The sequence below is a fragment of the Mastigoproctus giganteus genome, chromosome 3 (assembly GCF_048544385.1).
Source record: "Mastigoproctus giganteus isolate SK-2022 chromosome 3, ASM4854438v1, whole genome shotgun sequence".
In the NCBI taxonomy this organism is placed as follows: Eukaryota; Metazoa; Arthropoda; class Arachnida; order Uropygi; family Thelyphonidae; genus Mastigoproctus; species Mastigoproctus giganteus.
In genome coordinates, this window is record NC_143577.1 from 225,369,688 (window position 1) to 225,378,569 (window position 8,882).

The window sequence follows — 8,882 nt, forward strand, 5'->3', positions numbered from 1 at the left end:
TCTCCCGGATGTGTAGGTTACAAAGCTTCTAGGGAGGCATTCTAGGCGCATATACATGGTCTTACCGCCCATCTGAACGAAAGCGGGTTGTTAAAAGATCTTACATTAAGTTGATAATTGAGTAATCGGAAAGTCTTTCTTTTAAAGTTGATGATGCTTGCCATACGTCAAAACATGTACCAAACTGTATTTTTACCATAAATGCACAACGTACCCCACCGATCACCAACAAACATTCGATTTTGTAGATGATGCTTTGAAGTATGGAAAGTCCAAAAGAATAAAAAGATTTCATCACATAAAATGAAATTAGAGTGAAATCGAGTTCAACGCTTTCATCGCACAGAAAGTTTGGTACTTACAAGACAACCTCTTTAACCGGAAGTGGACAAGAAACGCCCACATACTAACTCAAATATCCATTCGAGTCACGATGGTCAGCCTCACACAATAGCAGGGAAAATGGGTTCCCTATAATGCAGGTCAGCAGAACACACAAACTATCATTGTGAACAGCGAACCCGAACTCGCACAGCACGTCTTGAAAAAGATAATGAGAGGTGATGTCAGAATGATTTATCAACAACTCGCACTCTTTTGTTTCAAGAAGAGCTCTCTTCATCAGACAAGGGTGAGAAAGGTCACATGGAGTAGGTTGAAAGAAATACGATCTGCCGACTGAACACGGACTGATAAGAGGTGGTCTTTTAACCTACTCAGGGTTGGTACGTAACTTCATCACGGTTTCTTTTATTTATTAAAAAGCCACAGCAGGGATCAGTGATCCCATTCGAGACAACATACCAAATGTCATCTTCTATTACTTCACTCAAGGTAAGTCCATCCCGCCTACAACTTATTCGGAATTCAAGGGGAAAAATCCGTACAAAACGCCCACTCCCAACAGAAATTTCCCGCAGACTAAATTTATATGCTTAATGTTCCATTTGGACTTGAAGTTCAGCGAGTTCGAATAGCAAGGCAGGATTGAATTCTTTAAAAGTTGATTCTGTCATTTGGTCAGTCCCTTCGAAAGCGCTATAACGGGAGTTCACTATGTGCTATTTTATTTACAAGTACATTTTTAAGAGAATATTACAATATTCTGTTAAATCATCTTAACGTGGCAGGTGTTTGAAAAGAAACTCAAAGATATTTTACAGAGATTATGGTAATTAGTTCGCAAGTCAGAACAGGAATAATTCTCCAGATCTTAAAATGAATCTGCCAATTATGAACTTTTTCACCTCTACCCTTACCAATACGTTACCTTTTTTAAGTATCTCATATAATCCTTAGATCTTCACCTTCCTTAACACTCACCAACTATTGGCCATTCGTCTCAACACATTCGATTGCCTTCGTGGATCTTAAAGACTTCTCCATATATGCCTGTGTTAAACCACTCACACCCACAGTTCAAACATGAAAAAGGAGAGATTTAGACAACAGATGAATGAGTTCGAATTCACTTTCTATAACTAACGAGGCCCCAAAGCTGCTCCTCCACCTACGACTCCCCATTACGTAAGGGGGGAAGGCCAAAGAGCCACCAACTCCGGGATAGTCCGTACATTAAAGATGAGGAAGTTTTCTGAATGTATTTACGGAATGCGGATTGAATGTATCGAACCTTGACCCTTACCTGTTAGTGTATTCCTTTGACCCCTCCGAGTGACAGATGTGCCGATGTCCTGCTGAAACGGAGTGAGAACGCGCAAACTATCACACGGCACCACCCCCGACTGTTGTGAGTCTGGGTGGCTCTGAGTACGCTGAGGACCACCACCTGACTCCTTCACGATGAATCAGCTCTGCTGAAAAGGAGGAGGTTGCGTCGAAACCTGTTTGGTAGCTCACCTGCATGGGGTGGGTGAAAGCAAAGAATGACCTATCAAGGACGTTCATCTGACATGTTCATCCAATGCCGTACCATCACTAATTATGAGATTCCCACAGCTTCGTAATGAGCATTTCTACTGCTTTTTGGAAGGTCTGAAAACATATCATTCCCCTGTAAAGGTTGCTTTCACTCGTTGCACAAGGCTTGCTATCCCTTAAATATTTAGGAACAAACAATATTAACCGTTACAAACACTAGCTGGACTAGTGCAGACAAATACTATTTGCACTGCAGGTGGTTTTTCTCTGCCAGACCAGAAAGATGCAGATGGATCTGGATGAAGGATTGGACTAATAACTGAGGCCATGATGCGTAAATGTATTATATCTGTGGACTACGTCTTTAAAGTCGGGTTTTCTCTGTTAAATCAGCTTTAAGAAATACACTCAAGTACCACCATATTTCTACTGAAAAATTTTTTCATTGTGCAGTGTAACATGCATTGAATTATTTAATACACTAAGAGTACATTGAATAGTGTCAGCTACCTAGTATCAAGTTGGCCTTCTATATTATCTACTAATAATTGTTCACCTGGAGGATGAATGTCCCTCAAAATCGATCCTTTTCCTGTACGCATCAAACGTAACACTGTATGCTAACTGTACACATACCCACGCATTTACTGTCAATCGCACTCACGTGGACGAACTCTTATTCTCATGGTTCAGTCCGCTTAATATCATTAGGCCAGGTAGTCCTATTTAAATGTTCAAGTGTGTAATGTATCCATGCATTCACAGATGGATACGTAATAGATAATTATGACGTCAATGAACGGTATTCAGCCATGGGTGGAAAGCGCAATAACATAGGCGGCTATGCAAGCCTATGATGACAAATACAAGGAGTTTTGAATACATCAAGATCAGTGATCTTCAACTCTTTCCAGAACGACGCCCCCTTTTATTATAGAAATTTTGCTGCCGCCCCTTTCATGAGTAAAAGTAAATTTTGAGTGTAATGTTAATTGTAAAAACCAAAATCCTGGTAAATCTTAAGGTTTACCAACTCGTTTGAGCAAAAGCTCGATATCCAGACTTTAACCAAAGTGTGTGGTAAAACTGAGTCTTTTCCATTATGACTGAAGTACTGTAATAATAGAATTATTATTAAATCGAATTATAAGTAATTGTTATTTTTAATATCTTGGAGACTTCGTGGGTAGCACAGTTGGTAGAATCGCCGTCCTCCCCACACCGGGTGGAAAGATCCCAGTTCGAGTCCTGTCGATGACGTGAGGAATTTTTGTGGGCCTTTTTTCACAACGTGGCCGATTTAGTCGGTTTCAGGCTTGGGTAGAATGGTTTTTCTCCTGGAAACTCGGTTTTCATCCAGCAAACAGAAAATCTACCACAGAACACACGCAATATACATGGAGCAATATAACCTTAGTCACTGATAATCCTAAAACCCTCTAACAACGACAATATCTTGGAGATACTGGATAGACTCACGCAGATTTAAAAATATCATTACTTTCCAGTAATAATATCGCCCATAATGAGGAATTTTGGTGTTTTGTTTGGCGTATTAACTAATTGGTTTCTAATTTGCTTCTTTAATGATTATACTTAAGACTTGTGGCTTTCACATAGCTTAATCCACCCCCAATTCTGAGCCATGAAACAAATATCGCTTCATATTTCAATTCCTCAGATTTGGATAAGCACGTATGAGAATAGAACAGTTGGATTCACAGATGGTTTTTATTGTTGTCTTTTGTTACTCAAGCGCCAGTGGAATTTTTGTGGTTGGATCGTGAATGAGATCATCCAGTCATGCAGATAACGTCATCGCATTACAACGGTACACACCTTTCTTACGAGCCACACCAAGCCCATTAATTGCATTCTTTCTTCGCCGTTTCCATGGTTATAGACACACGCGTTTACGTCCGGGTTCTCTAAAGGTCACAATGTTCTTCGTCCTTTCACTATCACTGCCGAGATTCCTGGACCAAAGCGACATCGACACCTGTGCCGATGTCACTTTTCCGCTCATTGCAATCGGAATTCCATTGGTGTAATGCGGATCGGGTCACATAAGAAGGAGGTAATTATTACTGATAACGAGGTGCTGGCTGTCGTACCTTGACTCGGATCAGCTCGTTATCCTCGCAGCAGTTTTCCCATCCCACGCACCTTAGGTGTTCCCACCCATCCATGATTTCCGTCCGAGATCTATGAGCCGCATTATGCGGTGGAATTTCTCCGACGTCCAATTAGAGTCGTCTTTCGAACCTCAATTTTTGAACTAAATGCCCTGCTACGTGACTGTCAACGTTCTTCGTTTATTTATACATTACTTTACAACAGGTTCAATCACATTACTTCGACGTACATCGACATTTAATATCAAGAATGCAAATTTACCTCATCTTCTGACCCCCTCGCAACTTTTGACAACCCCTTTCCTGTTACTAGGAGAAGTGGGAGGTGGGAAAGGCATCGTTATTAATGCCGGATAATCATCTGACTACCTCTACACGTCGCACACACCATGCTACCATTTCGATTTGCATAGATCGCATATAGTCCAATCCTCCATGGTCCTAATTAAGAGGTCAGGCAGTGTATATTCTTACCCTGCACAGTATTCCCAAAGAATGCTTTTGAGAGCTTCTTTTATGACTTCAGAACCAACAACGGAACCCCCGAGATACGCCCTAAACTTTCTAACTGTGTCATTTAAAAGGGTACCCACAGAAGACATTGGGCAGAGAAGAACAAACTCAACAGGATGTACATAGGACCAGAAATGAATATAATCAGAATCAGTAGAATGAAATATAATAATAGCTTTCAGAAAAACAGATGAAATTATGGTCACTACTACCTAAACTTCCGCATTACATTGAACTTTATATCGAGGCAGACGATTTATCTTATCACGTGCTACCCCTTTGCCATTAACTGCTAATTTACCTACCATAGCTCCTGAACTACACTGTCATGATTCAATGCTGTTCCGTACCACTGGACCTTTGTGTAAGGGAGGCTACAGATACGCTACATTGCCATGAAAGTCTTGTTACTAAATAAAAGAACTTTTATTTGGTTGTACGGGTCAACAACACGCCCTCTAGCAGCGAAGCGTGGGAAACCATTTGTCATACAGCAAAGCCACTTTATGGTCCTCAGCAAATGAGGTGAGAAAGAGTTGATTGTAGGAAGTGCCTACCGTGTGGGAGAAAGAAAGTGACTGTACTGTATTTTCATCTATTGGCAGGTCGATGTCCATGTTAGGAGTAGAGGGCGCCTGTGAAGGTGGTACTCCTACAACACTTTCGAAGTTAATTAGTTGGTAACTTTCACAGGTACCGTGTTTTAAAAGCTACAGTGATAACCGGATATACAAAACTGACGAGTATTTTTGTTTGCTGGATGAAAAGTTCGAATTTTCGGAAGGGGGAAAAAAGACAACTTAATTCTCGCACGAGACTAAATCATCCACTTGAAAATCCAAAGATTTTATATTTTTACTGCCATTGTGAGCAATCATCTGCAGAAATAGTATGGAAAACTGGATCCAGTGTTACCAAAAACATATTGAAGATGGACATGTTTGGTACTAAACAAAGCTTCATGTTCTACCCTTCCTGTTGTAAATAGCTTTTGACCAAAAGGTTGTAGAGTATACTCTTTCTCGAGTTCGAGAAAAAAAACATAAGTACTTGCCTGTGGGAAGAATTTTACACTCGATTTAAAAACAGATTCTAAGAAATGTCCTTAGATAAAGTGATTATACAAGTAATCTTGGAGAAAAGACAGGATTTTCAGGTCTCCCTCAACCAATCATACCCCATGTTTTGTCAAGAGATCTCCGAAAGTTGGCCATGTTGCCTGCGACTAAAGCTACCAAAGAATCTTCTAAAAGGTCTGGAATGTAAAGGGACAATGGGCGTACCATACCATTACAAGCATTACATCAACCTGGGTTCTACAAATTATCACCCGCTTTCATCACAAAAGTTAATGCATGGCTAAAGTTATCTTCTGAACCGGAAAAACTGGCCTCTAGTAGCGTGTAAAAGGGACTCTGTAGAGGGACGAATCTTGTTATTTACAGTTTTCACGAGGGTGGGGTCACCATCTTGGAAAAGCTTTTGAAAAGGATTGCACTGGTCCAATACGTGATCCAAGATGGTGGCATCTGATGGTTCAGACTTTTTTTTTTTTGTAGCACCGTAGTAGAATGATCGTGGCTGTCCAACATTTTGGGATGCCTCCAATATTGGTGAGTGTTGTATATCATACTGTCAGAATAATGCCAACAGAATCTATAAATGCTATTTTATGGAAAAAAATCACGTGATGAAACTTTGAACTTCGACTTTAACAACATGCTACAAGAATATTGCCTAGTTTGCAAGCGGTTTTTCAGGATTCTATTGCGAAGAACTCAGAAAGTGGAAAGTGACGTAAGAAATACAAAACAAAGTTCAATAAAAGACTGGAATCTAACACGTGACCTACCTGTTTCTGATACTGATCATCCTCATCTAAAGTCATGGTTCGGTCCTAAAGAGCTTAGATTTGTTGATCGCACACAGCGGACTCACTCATTTGTCGACGTATCTTAGCCGCATATCAAACGCACAAAGCACCTATTCGGGACACATCTGCGAACACTTCTATTAACTAACCACTTGGTGGCGCTGTCAGTTGCAGTCAGACTTCTCCGACTGGAATTTTTCTGTCGTAATCGGTTGCGCTCAATTAACAATTCACTTTGCATAGTGCAATGCTGATAAACCTACAATTTCCAGTCAGCAGGTTGCCCGCGTGTCACTCCCCCTACCTTACACGCACACACACACACACACTGTACCTCACCCAGCAACAGATGCCGCCTCCGAAACTGCGAGTCGCCCTGGGTGGTTTGAGGGCACGGACAGCGTGCGGCCTTGTTCTACCTTCTTTTGCCAACAACGTCTTAAAGCTGACTTGAAGGAGTATTTCCTTAGACGCTCCGAGGAGATGTGCCGCAACAGGGACCTGGCGCTACTAGGCTATCGGTACACCGCATTGTACGGGCGATGTTTCCTCGTTTTCCGAGGTCGAATGTCTGGGTGTACCATATTCGCATACAAATCAACGATGGATGTGTGCAGAGAGGTCACACGAACATACAAGAGGTTAATTCAGGGCTTCACTAATCATCAACTTTCGTGGAAAACAAAACAATCAATTTCCTGAAATTTAGACTTCATTATACACTCACCGGCAAAAAAATTAGAAACCTTTTTGAAATTGACGTCAACAGATAAACGTACGATATACAAATCTAAGTTGTCCATCATGAGTTCTTTGGTAGCAGATATACTGTACCCTTTCCTGGGGCTTATTAGTCGATTTAGCAATGGGGAAAACAGGTCATCTTTCCGATTTTCAGAATGACGTATTGTTAGAGCGCATTTAGAAGGAACCACAACTGAGAAAACAAAGGAAATCATTGGCTACTATCTGAAAAGTTTGCCATAGGTGGAAGAACGAAAGGAAAATGCATCTCTAAGAGGAAGAAATGCTGCAGAAAGTTGGTACTCTGAAATGAGGCCAAAACATGTTGTTGTAGTAGGGTTTTAGGAGCATCAGCGACTAAGGTCAATTGTGTGTGTTCTGAGGTCAATTTTCTGTTTTTCTGGATGAAAAATCCGAGTTTCCAGGAGAAAAAAACGATGCTACCCTCGCCTGAGACCGACTAACTCAGCCACGTTGTGAAAAAAGCCCATAAAAATTCTCCCGTGTCATCGTCAAAGACTTGAGTTGGGGGACTCGAACTCAAGTCTTTTCCACTCAGTGTGGGGAGGACGGCAAACCCACCAACTGTGCTACCCACGAGGGCTTTTGGTACGGACAGCAGCAACTCATACCGTTAGAAGGTTGTGCTACCTCCATGCATATCGTTCTGTATCCAACCAACTTCACCCTACTATACTTAATTTTTACCCGGATTGCGATGGATTCTTTGAAGACGACAACACAACTGTATCTCAATGGTTCCAGGAACGATTTCCAACATCTACACTGGCAGCCTAATTCTCCAGATTTGAATCCAATTGGGAGTGTCTACTACACGTTGGAAAGGTCAGTTCGGTTTTGTAGTTCTCTACCGACCATAAAACAGCATCTGACAAATATCGTAATGGAAGAACAGCAAAATCTGAAGCTACACTCCAAATCTGGCTATTCTTCTTCTAGATTCCATTAGACAATTAGTGGAACCCATGGAACGACGTGTATGGGCTATATACAGTCCTATTTTGGACATAAAATTGGAAATATTTGAGAAAAATTCCAAAATTTCTTTCTAATTAGGAATAACACCCTTTCATGGGCTAAGACTGGTTATTCTTGTACCACCAATCTTTCTGTTCTGAAAACATCCAGTTCCCGTGTACCCTGGCGAGTCCCAACAGAGCGAATCAACTGCCTCATTATTTTCCATACGAGTTCAGCGTCCAATCTTAAAACCATTAGTATAATCGTAAATATAATTAACGGTTTCTTTCCGGAAGAGCGTTCAGTACGAGTATGTTGTTAGAACACTTTTAATCATGGAGAAAATAAGCGTTATATATTTGCCATTCCATTTTAGGACCATTCCAATGCCCCTAAAAGGTTTACAACGTTCGTTCCTGGTCCCGCGGGACTGTTAATCATTAGAATAAGTTAAACCCGGAAGGGTTTGTTTCGCTCCGTCGATAAAAGCCAGCTTTATTTCTGTTTCAATGCGCAGAGTATTAGCGGATAGATAAAAGAGAATTCCTCGTCCCCCATGGAACTTAAATAAACTGTGGCCCGCATCTATATAGGAAGTCAAAATATGATGATAAATTCGCATTTAAAATGAAGAATATGCCTGGAATTTCTGCTCTGTAAAGGGACATAAAAAACGGCATTGATATGAAAATATTTTCGGCCATTAAAGGCGCGCTTCTATAACTTGGGCAACCTCATTGTAGGTTGAAGAATTT

At 41.0% G+C, this 8,882-nt stretch overlaps 1 protein-coding gene across 1 annotated transcript in view; it reads right to left on the reverse strand.

Annotated features, from left to right (window-relative positions):
• Positions 1-6,536, reverse strand: part of LOC150088795 (uncharacterized) — a 157,629-nt gene extending 151,093 nt beyond the window's left edge. The window contains exon 1 of the mRNA XM_090370903.1: positions 6,382-6,536. The gene's annotated coding sequence lies outside the window, so the exon portion shown is untranslated. The remainder of the gene's footprint in view (positions 1-6,381) is intronic.
• Between the last annotated feature and the right edge of the window lie 2,346 nt (positions 6,537-8,882).